Genomic DNA, 23461 nt, shown 5'->3' with positions numbered 1-23461 from the left:
GTATCACTTAAGCATTTAAGTCACAGCTCAAGTACAGAAGAAGGAATGATCTCACCTAGCTTTGAATTTAAGATAAAATTATTCAGTAGCTTTTACTTTGTATTGTTATGAGAGTCTATTAGAATGACATGAATGAATTGATAAATATTTTGCAGTCTGAAAATAAGACAGGCAGGAAATATACTTTAATTTTGTAGGAAAGGGGGCTATAAAATATATTAATAGTTGCAGAATTAGCATTTTGTTTGCCATGTGCTGTAATGCCAACTATAAATAAGAAGACACATCCGTCTGCTACAGTAGTCATTTTTGGAAGCACCAATCGCCCTGAAGTCTGTAGTTAATGCCTAGGATTAAAATTGAAACTGTTTTGCCTGGTAGTTTTAAAATAGTATTTAGAGTAGTTTAAACTTTTTAAAATAATCCCCCTCATTATCTTGTACTTTTATTTATTAAATAAGTGTAATTATATTCTAATTACAATAAAGTTTTATGTTTATTTTAGGAGTAGACCCTGACTATGGGAATGAGACTACAGAGAAAAAAAAAAAAGCTACAGAGAAAGTAATTTAGTTCAAATGAACAACCTAATCCTATTATTTTATAACATTAAGGAAAAATTTTTCTGTAAATGTACATATGTGGTTAGAGTAAGTTTTATACTATATATATGTGTGTGTGTATATACGTACACACACACACACACATACCTCTGTAGCTAATATTACAAAATCTGGTAAGACACATGGAAATTCAGTTCATACACCTGGTCCTCTAGCCAAGAAAACAAGAACATGGAGGCTAGTTCTATTCCCCAAGGTCCTAACGAAATAATTTTTAAAGTATGACAGATGTCTGCAATTACATTTTAAAGAGTAGTTTGTTAGATTATCTTTCAAGGTTTTCTTTTATTCAGAAATCATTGAGTCATCAGAAAAGTTTTGATCTAGTTTTTTTTTTTTTTTCTGTTTTTCTAAGTAAAAATGTGTCATGGCTTTTCCAATGGCCCAGTAACTATATACTATATAATATTTCTCACTATTCTTAATTTGGCTTTATTTGAAATCCAACATGGAGTTTCTTTAGGTCATGAATTATCTGAAATGTATATAATACCTGAAAGTAGGACCATCCACAGTTTTCACAGGTGGCAGCACAAGTGGCTGGTGTACCATCGTAGGACCCTGGATAACAAGAGAACATGCCTGTGAATTTGGTAAAGTTATTAATGGATATTGGTATTTTACAGAATTTAACGTAATGTGATATACTATAACAATGTATATTTTAAATAGGGCATTAAGTAGAAAGTTGGGAGAAGGTATATCAGGTGCATTTGGGTTGCCACCATGCAAACCTGGAAGTAATCAAGAACTTTGGTATCTTAAGTCTTCAGAAGGAGTATTCAAAGGGACGCAAACACAGAGGAAGCATCCCTGTCATTCAAGGTGTTAGCACTAGGAGATGAAATCCATGTGTGTAGGGCTCCTTGCAATAAGGATACAGAAGTCCTTGCTCTCATTCAGCTTATAGTATAAGGAGAAAGCAAATAATAAACAAATAAATGTATAAATGTCTTTGACAAATGCTATGAATGAACATAAAACAGGATGAAGGAGTATGGGGAGGAAGGTATGACGGTGATATATTAGACAGAAAGATCATGAAATACCTCACTGGAGAGATGACATTTACGCAGTGAACTGAAGTAAGGGAGCATGCCATGAAGTGTTCAGAGGAAATACTGTCTCTGCAAGAAGAGATGACTGGGTCGATGGTCTAGAGGCAGGTGAGACTTGGTTGGTCAAGTACAGAAGCGGGACCATCATAGTCACATTGAGTGAGTGAGGGCAAAGAGTGGCCAGGGACTTGGTCAAAGGACCTAAAGGCTAGATTGCGTCAGTATTGAATTTAAACTCTCCTTACTGAATTAGATTTGTCCACTGTTGAACAAAAGACTGAACATATAAAAATGTGTTTTACGTATATCTCAAGCTCAAACTAATGTTGGAGGTGAGCTATAGCTATGGCCTAGTTTACCTTGCTTTCCATTTACAAGGTATTAGGACTTGCAGAACTTCAAAAGCATCAATTCTGTGTTTATCATTTTTTTCCTAAATCCATATTGCAACTTGAAAGGCTTTTATTGACCTTACCCCATTCTGAAGCATCAGTTTGCTTTTATGTCAAATAATAACCTGAGTTATTGCCTAGAATTCCTTTATATAATGTCAATATGGATGTTTATGTGAACACTTAAACATATTAAGAAAGCTTATTTTTTAAAAAAATCTACATTCAAATCTTTTGTGAATCCAAACCCAATTTTAATTACTTTGTAAATTTCTATACCTTTGCATATTTTAAAAATTTATTATGTATCATTGTGAATTTTGTGATATATGTTATAATTAGGATCATGTTCTAAAGAGATGTGTATTTATATATTAGCAGAAACCATATGTATCTAGAATTAGAATATTCTGAAACTTATTTTGGGGAAAAAAAAAACAACTTTTTCAGTCTCAGGCTTTAGTGAAATATATATGGAATCCAGCAGGTTCAAAGTTGAAGTTTATTTTGACTATTTTCCCAACTTCCTAGAAAACGCAACTACAAATAGAAATGACTGAAGAATGTTAGATTTTTCTGCATGATTCTAGAAATTTAATTTTTTTATCCTAACTGAACTTGCTATCAAAGAGTCTTTCCACTGTTTTGGTGTTTGGGGCATATAATGGTCCCTTCTGCCTATCAGAAAAATGTATTGATGAATTAAATTTGGTGTGTAAATGTATTGCACATATTAATGAAATTAGTGTATGTGTCAGCCTGCACTTACTATCACTTTATTTGGAAAACTATCAGTATCTATATTGAAAAAATATGAATATCCAAGAAGTGAGGCTACAAAGAAAACATTATAAAGCCTTAAAGGAAATAATAAAGATACCTAGAGAAAATGCAAAAGAAAGAGCTAACTTTGTTCAAGTAGCATCATTGGATGAAGAGACTGGACAATAACGTCAAAATCAACTACATCCTGAAAACAGAAAAAAAATACTAAGAATAAGAGCAACACCTTCTCAATGTAATGCTGCCATGGTGAAGCACAATTAAGCTAAATAAAAACTACAAACCTAACTATATTTGTTAAGAGGAAATTAGAATCTCGAATAAATATATTTAAATTTAATTGATGGCTATAAAGGTAATCAAGTGGTTTCCAAAATAAGAAATTGCATGAAAGATAACAAACCCAATGCCTTCTAAGATGTGTTGACATATAGGAAATATTTTTTTACAACAGGAGAAAAAGACACAGTCATTTTCAGTCGAACTGTAAGCTCCATGAGTGATTTTTAAATATTCAACAGATTTGTTTAAATCAGACACACACACACACACATCCCAAATAGATTTTTTTCTTTTTATTTTTCAAAGGTGATTTTGATATCTATTTGATATGTTTTTTTTTGAATAAAAGAAACAAAATTAAAGGTAGGGTACTAGGCATCTTCAAACTGTGTTCTTGTTCATGATTTTAAAATGCTGTTCGTAAAATGCTGTTCGTACATCCCCAATTTTAAGATAATAAAATATATTATTTTCTTTCCCTGGGCCACTTAACCAAAAGACTCAGTCCTTCTCTTAAATAATTATAAACAAAAAAGTGGTTTGACTATAATTCTAGAACATCAAGTCATTGCTACTCAACCAGAAACAAATGTTTCAGAGGAAAATTTTAATTCATTTCACATAAAACTTCACTGTGATTCATAATCAGGAAAATGCAAATTAAAACCACAGTGAGATACTATGTTACACCCACCAGGCTGGCAAAAATTAAAAAGTTTAACACTAGTAGACAGTACTGGAAAGGATATGGCCCAATGGAAACCTCATACACTGCTGGTGGGAGTGTAACTTGGTACAAACATTTGGAATTGCTAGGATTCAGAAATGCCACTCATAAATATATTCCCTACAGAAATTCAGACACGTGTACTAGAATGTATGTTTTTATTAAGTTCATTTTTTTTTAACTTCATGGCTTTATTACTTGTAACAGAAAATGGTGGATACAATCCAGATGACCCTCAACAGGAGAAAGGATAAATACATTACAGTACATTCACACAATGGAACACTGAAACAGTTGGAAAAGAAAAAACCTAGTTATACACAGTAACAATGATGCATCTCAGGAACATAATGCTGAATGAAAGAAACAAGCCTCCAAGGAATATATTCAGGATGACTCCACATTCATAGAAGTAAAACTAAAAACAGCAAATCTAAATAATATGTTGCTTAAAAACTCATACATATGTAATAAAGCTAGAAAGTAAAGCAAAGAAATGATTCTTACAACCTAGGGGTAATGGTTTACTTCTAGGGACATATTTGTGAGTTAATCAGCTGGGTTCTGGGCATACAGGTATTTATTTGTTTAAACCATATTATGTATGCTATAGATCATCTTCTCTATGTAAGTGATCTTAAAAACTACGAAAAGGGGACCGGCAGTTAGCATAATGGCTATGTCGCTGGACTCCACGTAGTCGACTGTGGTTCGAGTCCTGGACCCGGTGGCTTAAACTCATGCAGGACACACGTACGTGCACGCCCAAGATCCCAAGAGGAGAATGGAGGAGAAGGGATTGTGGCATGGCCATCCCCCCTGGGGGGTGACTTCCTGCTTTCTGTCTCTCTCTCTCTCTCTCTGTCTGTCTGGCGAGCGCACGCACCCTATAGCAAAAACCTCTCAAAAAAAAAAATCTAAAAAAGTTTATAGAACAGTATGAATATGCTTACTCTGTAGCCAGGTATTTGTTGGGAACTATGGATAAAAAATATATGATGCAATGGATTTGGGATAGGTCAGGGGTTTGAGTGAAACATGGAGCTACCTCACAAGGACTACGTCAATTTGAAAGTTTACTTCCTTTTGGCAGAATATTAAGATTAGACCCCTTTTGAGAGTTTGCAATTAAATTATAGTCATATGAAAGATGTGAACATACACAATTTTATAAATAGGTTGTGTGTAATTTTTATTGAATTTCAGGTCACTTTCCAGGTTATAGGGAGGGACTTTTGTAATACCAGTACTGACTAGCCCTTGAATCAATTTATACATGTGTTCACGAGTGTGTATTTACCCCTGAGTCTGATGTAAGTGAAAAAGGTCTAACTTTGTTCAAGTAGCATCACTGGATGCTATCAAGGTCTATCAAGATATATTGAGGATTATTACCAAGTTCTTAGGACTTCTAAGTTTGATTGTTTTAGAGAGAGATAATATGCCCACAAATCACACAACTAATAATTCTCAGCCCAGGATTAAAAATACTGAAACAACTGGTGGCATGGAGGTTAAGGCACCTGGGTCGCACATGGTCAACTGCTTGGCAGCTTGAAAAACATCCCAAACGTGTGCAGAGGAGAGGGTATTATGGTGTGGCTGTCCCATGTTGGGGCAGATTTCTCACTTTCTCTCTCTGTCTTTGTCTCTCACTGGAGAATGCATGTGTGTTACAACAAAAAGAAACAGAGAGAGAGAGAGAAGTAGTATGCATATCATACTATTTATGGGCAGTTCAGTGTGAATTAACACTAATTGTTTTGTTATTTAAAAAGATAATCACTCCATTTAAACATGTGCCTTGTCATTCCTTTGTTATTGTTAAGTTTGAACTTGGTGTGTTATTATTTTCTCACAATATCTAGAGTTTAGTAAAGAGAAAACTGTTTTGAGGAGAAAAGGATTCATTTAGGTATCACCTCTGTCAGTGTGATGAGCCACCCATACTTTTCTGGTAGCTTTGAGGTAAGCTGCAGGATTTTCATTAGACCACACAGCTGTGCAGCTTTAAATGTGCTATGATTAATGTAGCCCAATTTCTGGGCTACTTGTTGAGAAACTGTCCTGAGAGAGTTAGACTTGGCAGCGGGTAGGACTCTATGAACCCTCCACTTAAATATCTTGACCAACTGGGTTCAGTCCTTATAACATAAAGACAGCAATTACCACCCAAAATGTGGTGTTTGCACATCTTTGATACAAAACTTCTCAACTTTTCTCTAAAGGGACAACCCTCAGGTCTAACACTCTACCATTTCCCAAGTAAAAGAGTAGATAACTTCCCATCCAAAATTTCAGACCAGACAGCTGGAAAGACATTTGTATATCGATTAAAAATGTTACTTACTGGAATATTCATTGTCTGTAGTCAGGATCCAAAGCATCTCCACATCTTAACTGATGAGATTCAACATTAGATTTGAATTCCCAATCTTTGCAGCATATAAAATATATTGTATAGAACTAACTTGTCTTCTTTCATAGCTTCCCTATTTAATTGTGTAAATGTTGCTCACTCCACTTTTTCTGGTTTCTTTAAATTTGAAAGTCCATCTCTGATTCTAGTTTAATATTAGTCTGTTTAGCCAGTAAACAATAATTACTAAAAATAATTTTATTCTTACAGTCATAATACTTTTCTCTACGTGAGAATCTACTTCATTGACCAGTTTGGCCCTTTATTGCTCCTACTCTTGTTCCTTTCATTTCTGATTTCATCAACTTCTGGGTGAGTATCCAAACATTGCCAATTGCCAAAGACACTGTCACAAGAGCTGTAACGCAATGCAGTGTTCTGTATTTACTCAAAGGGAGTAAAGTTTAGGGTGTGTAAACTTTTAAAGTCATTGTTTTAAAATGGTCAATTAAAAATATGCATATAAACAAGCACAGTAAATCTACTTCTTTAGAAACTCTGAGATGAGACATTATTAGCAATAGGAATTAGTTCAAATAGAACTTCAGAGAATTACTAATAACATTTGTGGGCAATAAAATGAATTACCAAATTGATTCACCTTCATATTTTATGCTGTGGGCTACTTAGTTACCTGTCTAGTGTTACCATCCATCCCCTAAAATAGAGACATTTAGCACGTGAGGGTGACCCAGCACATATAAGAGCTGAGGGGATTACTAAAGCTGGTATAAATTTTATGTTATACCCCCATATCCACCATGCAATGTCAGCAAATTATAATAATTAACAAAACTATTTAGTATTAGACAATTATGATTTCAGAATAGCTGCTCTTTAGCTTACGAGTGGTATTATGTTAGAAAACGTCTCAGGACTAAGGAGAAAAACAGAGGCAAGACATGAATGGGACACAGAAAGAGACAGCTGTTGATGATGTGTATAGTTTCCTCAGCTGGACTGGTGCGCGGTGTTTTTGCGTTAGGTAAATTCACTTTAGAAGCCAAGTAATGTACAATGATTAAATGTATAAAATACATTTTAAAAAAGGATATGGCAAGCAAAAGAATGTTTACAAAGCTCTCAGGAATATTTGGCGTCTCTCCTGAATCTAGATGAGAGTGGACGAATATGCTGGCACCGCCTTTGTCTGAACACAAACACTGGGTGCATCCATTAGGAACCTTAGGGACTGGTACTAGCTTGAGAAAATGTAGTGTTTTTACTCACTGTGATAAATTACTTGTCTTTGCACTCAGATTTTTTAAGTGGAAAAGATTTGAATTAAAAATTTTATCTAGGCTTTTCTTCATGTGAAATTTATTTTTAATTCTATTTTCCACCATTTCATCCAATTTGTTCAAACTAGAAATTGTCACACTTTCATCTTTTTTAAACTTGGTATTGGGCCCAGGTTTATTTTATCATTATCATTTCTATTTTAATCTACTTGAGACAAAGAAAATGTGTTGTATAATGTTGAGTTGTCTTGTTACATATAAATATATGAATGTTTTGTAATAACTTAATCATGAATACATTATTTTATAATGACCACAGAAAATAAAATCCGAAAGTGTGAGAGGAAGAGCTAAAGAACAGGAAAGGACTGTGGTAAGAGGAATTAGACAATTTTTCTTTTATGTTTTGAGCAATACTTCATGTAGGACAGAGCTGTTTAATCCAAATTAATTTACCTATGATTTATAATACAGGTAGTTGTGTTATTAGAAAATATGTTGTACATGGGGTCAGCAGGTGGCATGGTGGTTAAGAACACTGGACTCTCACATGGCTGACCACGGTTCAAGTCTCAGACCTGGCAGCTTGATTTCTCACTGTCCCTCAATCTCTTTCTTTCTCTTTCATTCTGTCACTCTCTGGTCAAATAAATAAATAAAAATAAAGTTAAATAAAATAATTCTTAAAAAATATGTTGTACAACAGTACAACTACAATTTTGATACATTTACATTTTTTTTTATTTTTCACATATAATATATTTTTTCTCTAAATATACTACACATACTTGACATTCAGTCTTTCTCTCAAAGGAAAATTATTGTTTTCCTGAATGAAAAACATATCTGGCTCCAAAGGAAAAAGAAACTAAACTGTGGTATTTCTAGGAGAATAAAGGATTAGCATTCTGTTTTAAAAATAACAATACAGTTAGTTTTGTGAGTCCCAGACAAATGGGGACTTAAATAAGAAAATTTCCATTGTTATAATTTGTGGGTTATATCAAGATATTGTATATCAAGATATTTTATATCAAGATATTGTTGTATCAAGAAAAGATATTTTGTAAAAATCCATCCTGAGGCTCTCAAATCATAATTTTATTTAATCACAAAGGTTTATTTCAATTTATAAAACAATCTTTGGTACTTACATTTAGAAAATGTCCTAAGCTATACAACGATGAAAGGCCATTGACAAAATGGGATTCTTTTTAGAATTACCTTTAGATATTTAGAAATTGGCACTTAAAAGCTTGGTAAATTACAGATTAACAAACACGTAACTCATTGCTTACTAAACCGATGTATAATTATTTGGCAATTAAACAGACTTTGTATTCTACTACACATGTTTTTTAAAAAGTGATTTTCTTCTGACTTCACTACTGAGTTCCTTTTTCCTTCTATAGAGTCTTTAGTGCTATTGTCCAGAAGGCAGTAAGGAATGGAGAAGGCTTTTGTTGGGAGGCAACAGCTGGCAATGCTGCCAGTTTCAACAAGAAATCCTGCCAATTGCAGCCATTGTTTGGCCATGTGGGGAAAGGCTTCAACATTTTCTGTTAAAATACGGAGCAACATTCTCATTTACACTCATTTGAAAGGTCACTCCTCGGAATTCGGTGAAACCTGAACACTAAGGCATCACAGAAAGCATCTTTACTGACTTATTCTCCCATACAAAGACAGTGAAGGGATAAATATTAGGTTGGCCTAAGAATAATAACATGGTAAGTCGTTTCTAAATATATTCTTTGTGAGAATGTGCAGTGACTCTAATACCTTCAGAAGTTCAGCTCCTGCATCTACTGTATAATGCATACAAAAATCAGATCAAGTCAACTCCAGTTTTCTGTGAAGTAGAAAATGACTTTACAAAGAAACATGCATTCATACAGTTAGTCATCTATTAAGGAACTTTAACAAAGTATATTTATTGCTTTCAAGAGGAGAGAGACTGAAAAAGAAATACAATCAGTAGGCTTTCATGGCATGATCCACATCCCTCTCCCATCCTTCCCAGGGAGCCAGAACCATGGGTGTGCACAAATCCAGAAGGTACCATTCACTAGAGAGCCAAATCTGCAATCTCCCATATGGACCCAGCATCACCTGAGCTGCATATCACCACTGTGCCACTGAGCTGGCCCTATTAAGAAATTGTTAAGTACCTACTATGTGTAGACATTTATCTAGGAACTTAGGTTATAGCAATAGGAAGGAAAAGCAAAAACAACAACAGACAGTAATCCTTGCACCTTACATGCTGTGGAATTGATAGAAAATACACAATAACAGAGCAAATATTTAAATTATGGTAGATGGTTTGTTGTAAGGTGGTCAGTGTAATAGGGAAAAAACTTAGGACAAATTAAGATAGATGAAGGACAGAAGATTTTGGTTCTGTAGGTACAGATTGATTTTAAATAGTGTTCAGGATGGACTCCATAGAAACATTTATATATGAGCAGGACTGTGGAGAGGTAAGGGACTTAGGCATATTGATATCTGGGAGTAGAATATTTTATCTCATTGAAAGAAGCCCAGAGATAAAGTTTAATCTTGTTACAGATAATGTGCTTACTTTTCTTTAAATCTGTGCTAATTGATAGTAGAAGTACTAGAGAGAAGTAAACCTATTTAGAGGTAAAGAACTCAACAAAATGCAGAACAGACACCAGGAACCATATGCCCACAAATTAAAAAAAAAAAAATGTAACTTTTTTTCAAATTCAGATGTTATAATGATCACATGTGATGAAACGTAGAGAAAAGGATACACAATAAATTTATACATTGACTTAGCTAACTGATTTCTATTGCCATCATATTTCAATAAAGTAGTATGATACACAATCATCTTTGCTGCTTATTACAAATTTACTTTTGTTTCAAACAGCTATTTAAATTGGAATTGGTCTTGTACTATGATATATGTCTAGATGAAAAAGTTTGTATATTATTTTTAAAGGGCCTGGGCACAGTAGCTCAGGTGGTGTACAGCACTGTTTGATACTGAAGACACATGGAAGGCCCAAGCTCAGGTCCTAGTTCAGCCTGGTCATGTCAGGCATGCCCATGCGTGCCCATGATCCTGGCAGACTAGCTGTTTGGGGAAGGATGGGAGAATGGCAATACCTTATTGAGGGTACCTGCTCCTCTCTCTCTCACTCATGAAGGAAATGAATAAAACTAAACTTTAAACAATAACGAACATATTGTTATCTCTTTATGATTATAACATCATGCAATTTTGAAAAGAAAATGTAGGCAAAAATGCAGGGCAATAATTGAAGTCTAAACCATTTGGTATAATTAGGAGTGGGATATTGTCTAAGCGTTAAGGGTCTAATACTTTTGTTATTATTATTATTTACCATTTAAGATCTGCATCACAGTTAGACTTAAAACTCTCTAAGGACACACTGAGCTGCAGTCTACAATATCTAAGTTAGGAACACATTAACTAGATTTATTTAATTAAACTTCTAGCTCTGGGGGCTACATGTAACATTAAGGGTTTAAACATGCAGGTTTTTTTTTTAAATGACCATTTATTTAATTTTGTTTATTATTATCATTTTAAAAATGTTGACCAGACAATGGAAGAGGGGAAATGATAAAGCAAGCTGACAGGTCTGAGAGTTGAACCAAGTCTGGCCATGTGGGAGTCCAACATCTTAACCACCGTGCCTCCTGCCAACCCCAACATGCAATTTTTTTAAGGGCCTGGAGTTGAGACAGTTGAGAACTTGGAGAGTAAACTTAGCTTTCACTGTTAATCTGAAAAACTATACAGTTAATGAATATTTCATAAAGATGCTTGAGTTACATCAGAACTCAAATATAAACTCTTTGTTAATTTATGGTTTATATCTTTTGAAGGAAGTAGGCTAAATGGAATGTGTTAATTAAATATGACACGTTTTATGATCAAAATACTTAGTTAAGTCTCTTCTAGTAACATTCAAATTGATGACATGAAACACAGTATGGGAGATTCTTTTGGAAAGTGTATGATTAAGTAACTATTTTGAGTAATTCAATTAATTAAAAAATTAAACAATATTTAGGGATATTATTTTATGGATTTCACGCCTGTCAGATTGTTCTAGAACTTAATAGTAGCTCATCTTTAGGACTTTCTGTTCAAATTAATAAGGTCAAATATTCTTGAAAGAGTTATTTTTATTTTATTTTTAGGATTCCTTTTTATTTATTTATTTATTTAGTTAGTTAGTTAGTTAGTTAGTTGCAATAGGGTGTATGCTTCACCAGAGAGAGACACAAAGAGAGATGGAAAGTGAGACATTACCTCCCCAGGAGGGGAATGGCCACACTGAAATCCCTCCTCATTCCTACTCTTCCACTCTCTTCTTGGGATTTAAATCATGAATGCAAACACACCTGGCATGATTTTGAAGCCTCTGTGTCCAGGACTTGAACTGCACAGTTGGCCCTGTGAGATCTAACTACCTTAATCCCCACACCACCCATTGGCCCCAGGAATATCACTCTTTAAAAATCACATTTGTTTTAACCAACTTTTACATATATCCGTGACATTTATAATTAAATTAGGTGCAAGAAAATCTTTTAAAGTATGAAAGATCAAAGTTATGTTAGAAGTAATGGAAAATACTTCAGAATGTCATAACCAAGGCATATAAAATTATGAGCAAAGTAGAATCATTTAGATTGCTCTTTATCTCAGGTTTCTTTAATGTTTCCTACCTAAACCAAAACAATAAATACATTTTGAAAATATCTGATTCTTTAGATCTTTGTCATTTTAGAAAACACCCTAGTTGAGACATTGAGTTCTGATCTTGTGACGAGATGAAAATAGAGTGGTAACCAACTGTATGGATGAATGGTCCACACATTGACCAGCACTGTCTTTAGTCAGCGTGGAGTTACAATTGACATTGTCCAGGACATGGACCTTGTCTTGCAAGCTTTTAACACCTAACATGGGGCCTGGCATATTTAAAGGGTTTGTTAAACTGAAAACACTGCTGTGTCATTCTAGCATCTCCCTACTGTAAGTAATCACATAGCCATGTAAGTTAAGATACAAGCATTCTCTAGCTCACATGCAAGTGCCTCCCTTTGGGGACTAAGAATTACATTCAAGGTGCAAGTTCAGCTTCCAAGAGAACCTGAACACGCAGAGTGTGGTTGCGTACACCCAGGTCACTGGGAGGCTGGGTATGAGGTTCACGACAGAAATGCCTCTCCCACTTCTGCTTGCTTTCTCTTGCTCTTATTCTCTCATAAAGAAATAAAGGGGAAACCCACACATATACTTCTCTCACAGAACTGAATAAATATCAGAATACTTTCTTTCTCATATAATATACATTGCAATGATAATAGATTTTAATTTGGCTATAGGAAGAACAATTCTGGAAGGGTCCTTATGAATGATATACAAGACAACATGCTACCGTCGACACTGACACCAGAATGCAACTATTGGGCATATGGTTTGAAGGAAGGTGAGGTTAGGCAGTTGCAGGTGAGAGACCCTAGTGAAAAGAGAGGGAAACAGAAAGGGAAATGGAAAATTATCACTGTTGAGTGTATTTACAATACATTCCCCTCCCTACCCCTAAAGCCCTGCATTTATGTCCTCTGTTTGATGGAAACAATCTAATAGGTCATTTGTTTCTGGTGTTCTTTTATTTTTAGGTTATTCCTTTCCTCTACAAGCAAGAGAGACAGAGAAATAGAGAGAGATCATGCTCACAGGGTCTCCATATCATATTCCACTCCTAGCCTGCAGTGAGTCCCGGATTATGGGAAGTGTGGGCCAGGCACATTCAGGGAGGACTCTGAATTGAAATGAGAATCTTTCCACATTGGATTGTCTCACAGACATCACATTTTACCACTGTGACATGATCTGGTCTCCATGTCTAATTTATTTTCAGTGATGTGTCTTATTATTTGAAGTATCTGAGGTGTTTGAAAAATGTATACAAATAATTTGCCTTATGCTAAAAGAGTCATTTTTATGTGAATTAACTGGAACAAGGTTCTTAAACTAAGAATCCAAGATATCAATAAAGCAATCAAAAAAGGAGATCCATGAAATTCATCCAAGTATACGCAGAATATGAGTCTTTACAAACGAATTTGTTTATTTCGTCAGAGAGTTTACAATTTTCGGTGCATTCCCATTGTGTGTCATATTCAGAAAACAAGCTCTTTGAATAAGTTATCTCAAAACAAAAACGTAAATGTGTTGTTGCTATCATATCTACCAGGTACACTTGCTTTATATTTTTGAATGTCTGCTATTAGACAGTAGTAAGTGCCTGTATAAAGGCATTTTTACAAAAATCAACATAACAAAAAAAAACCCTTAGAACTATAAATATTGACTTTATTGGATTTTTGGGTTTTTGTTAGAAAGCATGTGTACTCACTAGAGAGACAGAGAGGGAAAATGAGAAAGAACCTTTCATTCCCCAAGCAGGTGGTAGTTCCAAAATCCCTCATTCTCCATCTCTTTTCAGGATTCTGGGCACACATGCACATGTGCTGCCAGTCCAGGACTTGAACTTCATAGTGAGCCATAGGGGATCCAACAGCCTTAACTAACACCATGCCACCAGCTGGCTCCTTATCAGAGTACTCTCTCTCTCTCTCTTTTAAGAGATTTTTCTTATACAGCATGTGTGCTCACCAGAGAGACAGAAAGTGATAAATCACCCTAAGGTGGATGGATGGCCATGCTACAATACTTTCTCCATTCTACTCTTGAGATCTTGGGCATGCATGCACAAGTTCCCGCAGAGAGTTTTAAATTGCTGGGTCCAGGACTTGAACCACAGGCACCTATGTGGGAGTCCAGCAACTTAACCATTACACCATCTGCTGGTCCCTATCAGAGCTTTTTTTTTTTTTGAGAGGATTTTTGCTATAGGGCACGTGCGCTCACCAGACAGACAGAGAGACAGAGAGAAAGCGAGAAATCACCCCCCAGAGGGGATGGATGGCCACGCCGCAATCCTTTCTCCTCCATTCTCCTCTCAGGATCTTGGGCACGCATGCACACGTGCCTGGCATGAGTTTAAGCCACTGGGTCTGGGACTCGAACCGTGGTCGACTACGTGGGAGTCAAGCGACATAGCCATTACGCTAACTGCTGGTCCCCCTATTCAGAGCATTCTTAATGTCCTTTTAATTCTGAGCTTTTGCAGTTGTTACACTAAACATCTCTTGAAAAACAACTAAATTTAGCTCCAATGTACTATATTCCACAAAATTCACACAAGTAACCTAAATTTGCTTCTGTCATCTTGTACTATAAAAGGGTCACTTTAATATTGCTTAATTGGTGTTCTTATTCAGCTTTGTACATATCAGGAATGAGACCTCTGATAAAATATAATGTGCAATAGTGCAGCATAATAATTAGGATTTAGAGTCATAGTAGACATAGGTTAAAACCAGAACTTTGTTGATAATGATCATGCAACTTTGGACATACCATGTACTTCATTGGGCTTCATGTGTAAAAGAAAGAGATACAGATCACCCAGTGGTTTGGTAGTTAAGGCAGCTGGATCCCACATTCCCTACTGTACAGTTCAAGTCCCTGATCCAACTGCTTGAAAAACACCCTGGGCGCCTGTGCACGCATGCCCCAAATCCCAAGATTAGAATGGAGGAGGAGGGACTGCAGTGTTGCTCTCCCCCGGGACATTGCTTCCTCACTTTTCTTTTCTCTGTCTCACTCTCTCTGCCTGTCTTCAGCGAGCCCATGTGCCCTATGACAAATTAAACAAAGAAAGGAAAAGAAAGACAGTAATTTCTGTTTAATTTATCTTTCAAAATTGTTATTGTCAAAGTGCTTTTCAAGTGCTCAAGTTCTTTAGCAATAATTTAAAATATAGATTGTTTTGGGTTATAACATGAATTATTTGATGTCAAAAGTATGATCAGTCTGAGACCAGCAGTTAGCGTAATGTCTATGTCGCTGGACTCCCACATAGTCGACCGCGGTTCGAGTCCTGGACCTGGTGGCTTAAACTCACACTGGGTGCGTGTGCGCGCGTGCCCAAGATCCCGAGAGGAGAATGAAGAAGGGACTGCGGCATGGCCATCCCTCCTGGGGGGTGATTTCTTGCTTCCTGTCTCTCTTTCTCTCTCTGTCTGTCTGGCGAGCGCACGCGCCCTATAGCAAAAACCTCTCCAAAAAAAAAAAAAAAAGAATAAAGGATGATCAGTCTAAAAAGCATCACCATAAACCACATCATTCACACTCCTTGCTTTAGAAGTTGGTTGTATTCCAATGGTCTCTGTATATCAGTTGTTTGGAATGAAATTTGCATAGAAACAAATTATATTCTCAGTTCTATTAACAAAAAACTTATGATGATCACTAAAATTTATTAAAATCTTACTAAATGCCAAATGCTCTGCATTTTCCATGTATTATTTTATGGATTACTCATAAAACCTTACAAAGCAGTATGAGTCCCATTTCCCTTTTTTAAGAATTATTTTTATTTAACTTCATTTGTTTATTTTAATTTGACCAGAGAGGGACAGAGCAAGAGTGAGAGTAGAGAAAGCAAGCCGCCAGGACCAGGATTTGAACCGTGGTCGGCCATGTGGGTCTCCAGCATCCTTAACCACCACGTGACCTGCTGCCTCCCCCCACTTCTACTTTATAGATAAAAAAGTGTTAGGTTTGGAGTTCATATTTGGATAACATAAATCCAGAGTCTATTAGGCTGCACTTCTGCAAATAACACAAACTACACTTCTGAAATGGATGCTCAAATTATTATTATTATTATTGTTATTTTTGTCTTAGTTAATAAGTATATTGGAATGTTTTTTGAAAAGGCTTTAAACAAAATTACCAAAGACTGGCCCCATGGTCTAGTGATTAGGGAGCTAGATTCCACATGGTTGACCACAGTTGTAATCCAGGCAGCCTGAAAAACACACCAATTTCATGTGCATGCATGCCCCAAATCCCAATAGGATGGAGAAGGGAATGTACACGACCATGTCCCACTGGGTGGTGCTTTCTCTATACCCTGAGAGCTTTTACTGTGGCTTTATGAGAAAGATAATTTAGTTCAGATTAGTTTAAAACTAACTAACTAAATAACTATAGGTTTATAAAAAAGTATATGCCATATTAGTATTTAGTTTTAAAAATGTGTTCTATGTTAAGGGGAATAAGATTTCTCTCAAAATTGAGCTCCATCCAACAACTTTAATAAAATATAAAGACATCGCCTCAGTACATTAGGGATTTTTAAAAAAATTATTCTGCTTATGTTGGCTTGAGTTGGGGTGTGATTGCAGTCCTTTTATTAGATAGTAAGGTTTGAAAAGGATTACATTTAATTAAAACCCTGAAGGAATAAAAAGATAAAACTTGTTTTATATTTTAAGAATAAGCTATTTGACTTTTTTTATAATTATTTTATTAACTTTATTTATTTATTCATTCATGTATTTTAATATGACCAGAGAGGGACAGAGTGAGAGAGAGAGAAAGGGAAGGAAAGAAAGCAAACCACCAGTTCCAGGACTCAAACCGTGATCAAGAGTCCAGCACGCCCAACCACCATGCCACCTGCTGGCCATATTTCGACTAGTTTTGTAAATAATAAAATACTGATGCATGGGACCAGCAGTTGGCATAATGACTATGTCGCTGGACTTCCATGTAGTCTACCACAGTTTGAATCCCAGACCCAGTGGCTTAAACTCATTCAGGACACATGTGCAGGCGTGTCCAGGAACCCAAGAGGAGAATGGAGGAGAAGGGATTGCGGCGTGGTCATACCCCTTTTCTGTCTCTCTGTTTCTCTCTGTCTTTCTGGAGATCGCAGGCACCCTATAGCAAAAAACTTCTTCCACCCCTCCCAAAAAAATACGGATGCATTAGTTTTGCATAACACTGTCTCTTCAGTAAAAAACTAATTGAAGGAAAATAATGGAAGAGTCGTATTATAGGGAAAGGTTTAAAAGTTATCATCTGATAATTCTAGTAACCTTGGAAGCATAGACCCTAACTCAAAGAGTCAAAGCCAGTGATACTATTTTATTTTTTATCATGAAGTAAGGTTTTTATCATATCTTTAACAATTAAGTATATTAATTTTGGCAAAAATACTCATTTTAAAAAACATAAATTTGGCTTTATAATTATTCGGAATAGGGGAAATGCAGAGATTATTCAATCAAATCAGACTTAATAAAAATAATACAATCCTATTAGATATGAAAAATAAACCTGGATTTATTGAAAAATTGTGTTTAAATGGAAATTGCAGTTAAATATAAGAAAATACTTCCTAATAGTTGTAAATGGGTTTTGCTAGTTTATCACACATCTAATTCACATGTTAATTTTTAAAATAACACTAGTTTAAAATTTATATTCCAAATGTTATCATTAATTTTAGCATTTCTTTGACTTTTTTACTTTATTTTGTTGGGAGATGTTTTTGCTACAGGGCACATGCACTCGCCAGACAGACAGAGAGAGACAGAGACAGAAAGCGAGAAATCACCCACCAGGGGGGATAGCCATGCCACAATCCCTTTTTCTCCATTCTCCTCTCAGGATCATGGGCATGCATGCACATGCGCCCGGCGTTAGTTTAAGGCACCAGGTCTGGGACTCGAACCGCAGTCGACTACATGGGAGTCCAGTGACATAGCCATTACACTAACTGCTGGTCCCTCACTTCTTTGACTTTATACTAAAGCCATATATCTTCAAAATTAGATATCAATTTATAGGAAGGCAAACTAAAATTAAAGTGTGAAAACTATCCAGATCCTCTAAGTGGTATAATTGCTGTAGATGGAAGAATTCAGGCATGACTGATTGTCCATGTCAATAAATGTAAAAATGATTGAAGTAGCTCATCAATATGCAGATCTTGTCTTTTATTTATTAGACATTTTTATTTCCACCAAAGTGCATTCAGAATATTTTCATTTATGAAGTGAAAATATTTCTCAAAGCAATTTAATAATAAAGTATAAGTACTTTGGTAGTAAAAAAAGAACATACCCGAGACATTATGAATGTTTATATTTAACCTAAGGACTTCAAATCAAGACACAGAAATGTTTTAAATAGCTGTGTACTATTTGTACATCTCAAGTGTATGCTCTAAAATTTTAATCAAGTCAAGAGCTAAGCTGTGCTACCAACTTGACCTGTTAGGAGTGTCTTTCTGTACCACCATTGCAATGATGCAAGTTGTGTTTATGGATTAAAAGTCTCTCTGAATCCTAAACAAAGATGAAAAGCAAAAATAAGGACATCAAATAATGTTCTTTAAATATATTTGTATTTTGAAAGTTGACACTACAAGCATTATATCTCTAAAGCAGAATTCTTTGTTCAGCTATATTCAAAGGCTATTGTAAAATATGAAATAAACCTTGTTTAGTGAAAGCATATTTTGAGCCTTTAAAATTATTTGGATAATTTTCTATAAAGTTCTAACATAGTCCTAAATTAAGTTACTATCACATTGTAACCATGTAGATAAAGTTGATAATGAAGCATTGTTATGAGGGTGCCAAATATAATCTAAGTTAGAAATATATAATAATGCTATTAACCGAAGTTCAGTTAGCTTTGATGTGTTTATCAGATAATTTATCCACACTAATATAAACCACATAAAATAATCTTTCATATCTTCATATTGTTTTGAATTTCTCTCTGAACTTCTTTTCTATTATATATGAAAGTAATAGTATCATATATGCAGGTAAATGTAAATGTCCATGTTTTTATAAATATGGTAGAGTGTTGACTCCATTTAGATCTTCTTATTTATTGGGAACCACCAGTGAATAAAGCACCTACATCTTAACCATTCATTTAAAATCATTCTTAAAAGTATAGACCTGGTTATGATTTTTAAAAATTTTTCTATTACTTGAATTTTTTCAAAGTCAGTGGATAGCTTTATATCATAAATAATTACATATTTAAACTTAAAAAATAATTCTTTGGCACATACTAAGGTGTAATTAGAAAAGAAATAGATTGTAACAATAACCAAAGGCATATTTCTTACGAATTAGAATATTTCAGGTGAAGCATGTTTCAACTCACAATTGTTCATACAGTTTTCAATCTTACTTTATTTTACACATTGAGAACTGGCTTTAGACGCTATGAATTGATTTTATGATGCTATAGAAAAATATCCTGTAGAAAAATAATTTACTTCTGGCTAAATGCCTGTATTATTAGTACTCTGATATTTTCATATTAAAGAAATCAAGTATTAGACCATAATAACATACATTTTTATATCCAATTGTCAGTTATTTACTCAAATATCAGGTCTTTGAGTAATCTTCAATATTTATTGCCTTTTGTGTTTTAACAGTATTCTTTGAAAATATAGATTACAAACTATGTTATCAATACAGACAGGACTGTTTTATTAAATCATGAAAGAAAATCATGGAGGTTTGATTATGAAATAATTAGAAAATTATGGAAATTTATTTATTAATATAATAACTTCTAAAAATACTGATTGAATTTAAAATGATGTTTGATTTTTGTTACAAACCCAAGGCTTTGGGTTATTTAATGTGTTGTTTCCACTTCCTTCCTCAGTTATCTAGTGGTTATTTACAAAGCCACAGTCTAAAAACACTTTTCTCAATTTTGCACATGTATTTGGGAATTTAGTACAATTGATGACCAAAAAGAGATAGGAATTAGCCACAATACTTTTAAATGTAAGAAATAATTGAAGTTTCTATTATAATAAGAAATCTATGGAAAAACTGAGTCAAAAATACCAAGGAGTTACTCAGGAAGAGTTTGAAGTCTACTGTTAATGTGCCAGATTATGGGTGATTAAGTACAGGATACTTCCCTTGAAGGATATCTTGCTGAGTATAATTCATTTAAATCAGAATACATATTACATAAAAATTATGTTATTCAACATAATTTGAACTCAAACCTGACATCTAACATTCTTTAGCCACATATTTTTGATATCTCTACACCAACAACTTAAGTAGACACCACTTTCTTAAATTGTCCAAGACAGTTTGCACTGTTGTCATGAGCATTAACAGATGTTTCATCTCGACATTTCATTAAATTTTATCCTGGAAAGTCTGTATTTTTAAAACTACTTTAATTTTCTCTGTTTAATCATCTAAAATCCTCATCTGGGAAAGCTCTGTTACGTTTTCCACAGATACGTTGTTATCACACCCTCCCCCAAAGTTTGCAAAGGGAGACCAGTCAAGTTGAAGCAACACATTGTCTTAGCTAAAGAGTTCTGGAATTAAGAATTAATAAATAAAACTCTATATGTTCTCAACTTCATGTGATCTACACCCCCACCACTACCACTTTTGTAACTCATCTCATGATCCAAATAGAACGGAAACAGTTCAGGTTAGCAAAAGAAAGATTTACACATCTGGCACAGCGAACAATGAAAATTCCATTAGTTCAATAGTTAGAAACATAAATGTAAATACAGGTGAAAGGCAAAGAGAAAACAAATATAATAAATCCAGAGTTCCTAGTCTTCTTTTAACCCAGTATTATTTTCAGCCACACAATGAGTGAGATTCCAAAAACCCACAAATAGTTATTCTTTCACCTCTCTCTTAGAATACAGAGTATTTGGAAAGTTTTAAGATCTTTCCAGGGGGGGAAAATGTTTTCCAGCTGTCAAGGTTTAAGCTTAGTTAACTGTAGTGTTAATTTTAAGAGTTGTTTCCCTGATTAAGAAATTTGTTCAGAAATATGCCTTTCAATCTACTTAGGTTTTATTACTCATTTAAATTTATTTTCTAGAATACTACTGTAAAAATTTTTATCTAGTAGTAATAGATTTTGTATGCTATGCATTTATAGTAATATGCTATAGTTTCCTAAGGTGAAATAAATGAAAATATGCTTTAAATGTTGTATCAATGCCATTTACTAAATTCAATGGTAAAACCTTGTCAAATTACAGGAGGATACTACTCAGGGAAAAAAAAAAAAAAAACAGATTTATTTTGAATAATGCACTTACCCAGCACAGCTCCTAAAGAAATTCTTGGTGAAATACTCTTAGGATGGAATTTGATTTTCTGAGATTCTACAGAAGAGATCTGCCCCCAAGGCAAGGTGGAGAAGAATGAAAGCCTTGCAATGTGATCCTGCAGGCAGAGTGAGATCCAGTTAGCTGAGCTTGATGGTCCTAAGGCAGGAGGTGACACTCTGCTGGAGAGAGAGGGGCTGTTCTGAGAAGATTGGAAGTGTTGTCAGATTGTAAGTGATCAGCAGCAGAAGGGAAACATCAGAGCTTCCTGTTACATCACTCTGACCCCGCCTGCAGTTAGTGTTAGGTTACTTTCTTTCTCAAATAGCATATCCCAGGAAAGCAAAACTCCTCTCTGATTCTGAGGCAAGAGCAAGAAGCAGCCTGAACAGACAGAGATCATATGCTGCATGAATACATTGTTACCAGCAAAAGCTGGCTGGCTTTCACCTTGACTGAGTTCTGTCAGAACTTGCCAAACAGAGCTGCCTGTGATTTGAAGGAAATATGAATATATTATTCTGCTCAAAGAATCAAAAGAGCTAGAGGTGCGCGCGTGTCTGTGCGCGTGCGTGCACTGGCATGTGTGTATGTGTGAGTATGTTTTGAATTATAGTTTACAAAGCATCCAAGGAAATTTTTATTTTACTTGTTTTTCTTCCTAAATGAGCATGTAAATAAATAAATGTTTTCATGATAAATACTCCTGTGATGTGACTTTTATTAATTTGGAGCTTTGTTACTAAGATGCTATTCCTCAGTTTTCCACCATTTGCTCAAGATACTATCCTGTAGTTAATTTTTTTTTTTTTTAAAGACAAGGTCTTGCAATGTCCTGATCTTCCTGACTCACCTTTTAGCTGGGCTCACAAGTACCCATTATTTGCCTGACTTGCAGGCTGTACTGGAACAGAACCTTGACCTATGTGGTCCCAAAGCATAGCATAATACCTTAATGGTGCCCGCTGCTGCAAAAGGGGAAAAACTCTCTTTTATTTTGTCACAGCTTAAGAATGTGTGTGTGTACATGTCATAAAACCTATGTGTGTGTGTGTAACTGTGTTTTTAATTATATATATATAAATACATATAATAGAGATTAAACTTTAGAGAAGAATGATTAATTTTAAAATAATTAGCCATACTTTAAATGTGTTGATGTAATATGTCACCATCTAAAAAATTATACAGTAAAATTTATATCCCAAAATAGCTTTAAAGAAAATGCAAATATTTTATACTTATAATATCATAAAAAAATGTAAAATAGGCAAAACATTTTAATTTTTAGAAAAAAGTTGAATCTCAAAATAAATTTATCCTGAATACATTTAATAAATCATTGAATATGAGCAGGGGAAAAAAACTATAAATTAGAAATAGACTTGTTCTTTTTAATAATATGGTAAATATCTTAGTGGCCACAATAATTCGAATTCCTGAAGTCTAAATAACTTTCTAAGTCACTTAATTTATCTGGGAATCAGCTTTGTCACCTGTGAACTGAAAGAGATAGATCAAATAATATAAAATTTCTGCAACTCTAAGACTTTGAATCAACACATTTCATAACGTTTTAGAAATTCATAAGCGATGATTTTCCATTTTTAGAAGTTTGAAAAGAAAGCCACAGAGAAATGGGTAAGTTGCTGCAATTCAGTTAGAAATGTGGTACCCGTACTCTGCAGACTAAGAATCTAAAGGGAACACAAACTGAGGAATGCCATGTTTTCGAAGCAGTGTGTTCCTGTGCACGTTTTTATTCCCTGGGTCAATGGAAGAAAATTATTACACAGTCTTTGACTTTAAGGATTTCCAACATCATCAGGGTCGATTAAAAAAGTACATACATAAA

The 23461-nt window shown here is 34.6% G+C and overlaps 1 long non-coding RNA gene across 1 annotated transcript in view; it reads right to left on the bottom strand.

Moving 5' to 3' along the window:
• LOC102493630 (uncharacterized) overlaps window positions 1-21892 on the bottom strand; it is a 67412-nt gene extending 45520 nt beyond the window's left edge. Inside the window, exons 1-2 of the long non-coding RNA XR_334464.3 lie at window positions 21598-21892; window positions 1117-1184 (exon numbers count right to left, since the gene is read on the bottom strand). This is a non-coding gene — a long non-coding RNA (uncharacterized LOC102493630). The remainder of the gene's footprint in view (window positions 1-1116; window positions 1185-21597) is intronic.
• Between the last annotated feature and the right edge of the window lie 1569 nt (window positions 21893-23461).

The sequence above is a fragment of the Tupaia chinensis genome, unplaced genomic scaffold (genome assembly GCF_000334495.1).
Source record: "Tupaia chinensis unplaced genomic scaffold, TupChi_1.0 Scaffold000225_1, whole genome shotgun sequence".
NCBI classification, from domain to species: Eukaryota; Metazoa; Chordata; class Mammalia; order Scandentia; family Tupaiidae; genus Tupaia; species Tupaia belangeri.
The sequence above is the reverse complement of the archived record's forward strand: the minus strand, read 5'-3'. Positions and strand labels throughout refer to the sequence as shown.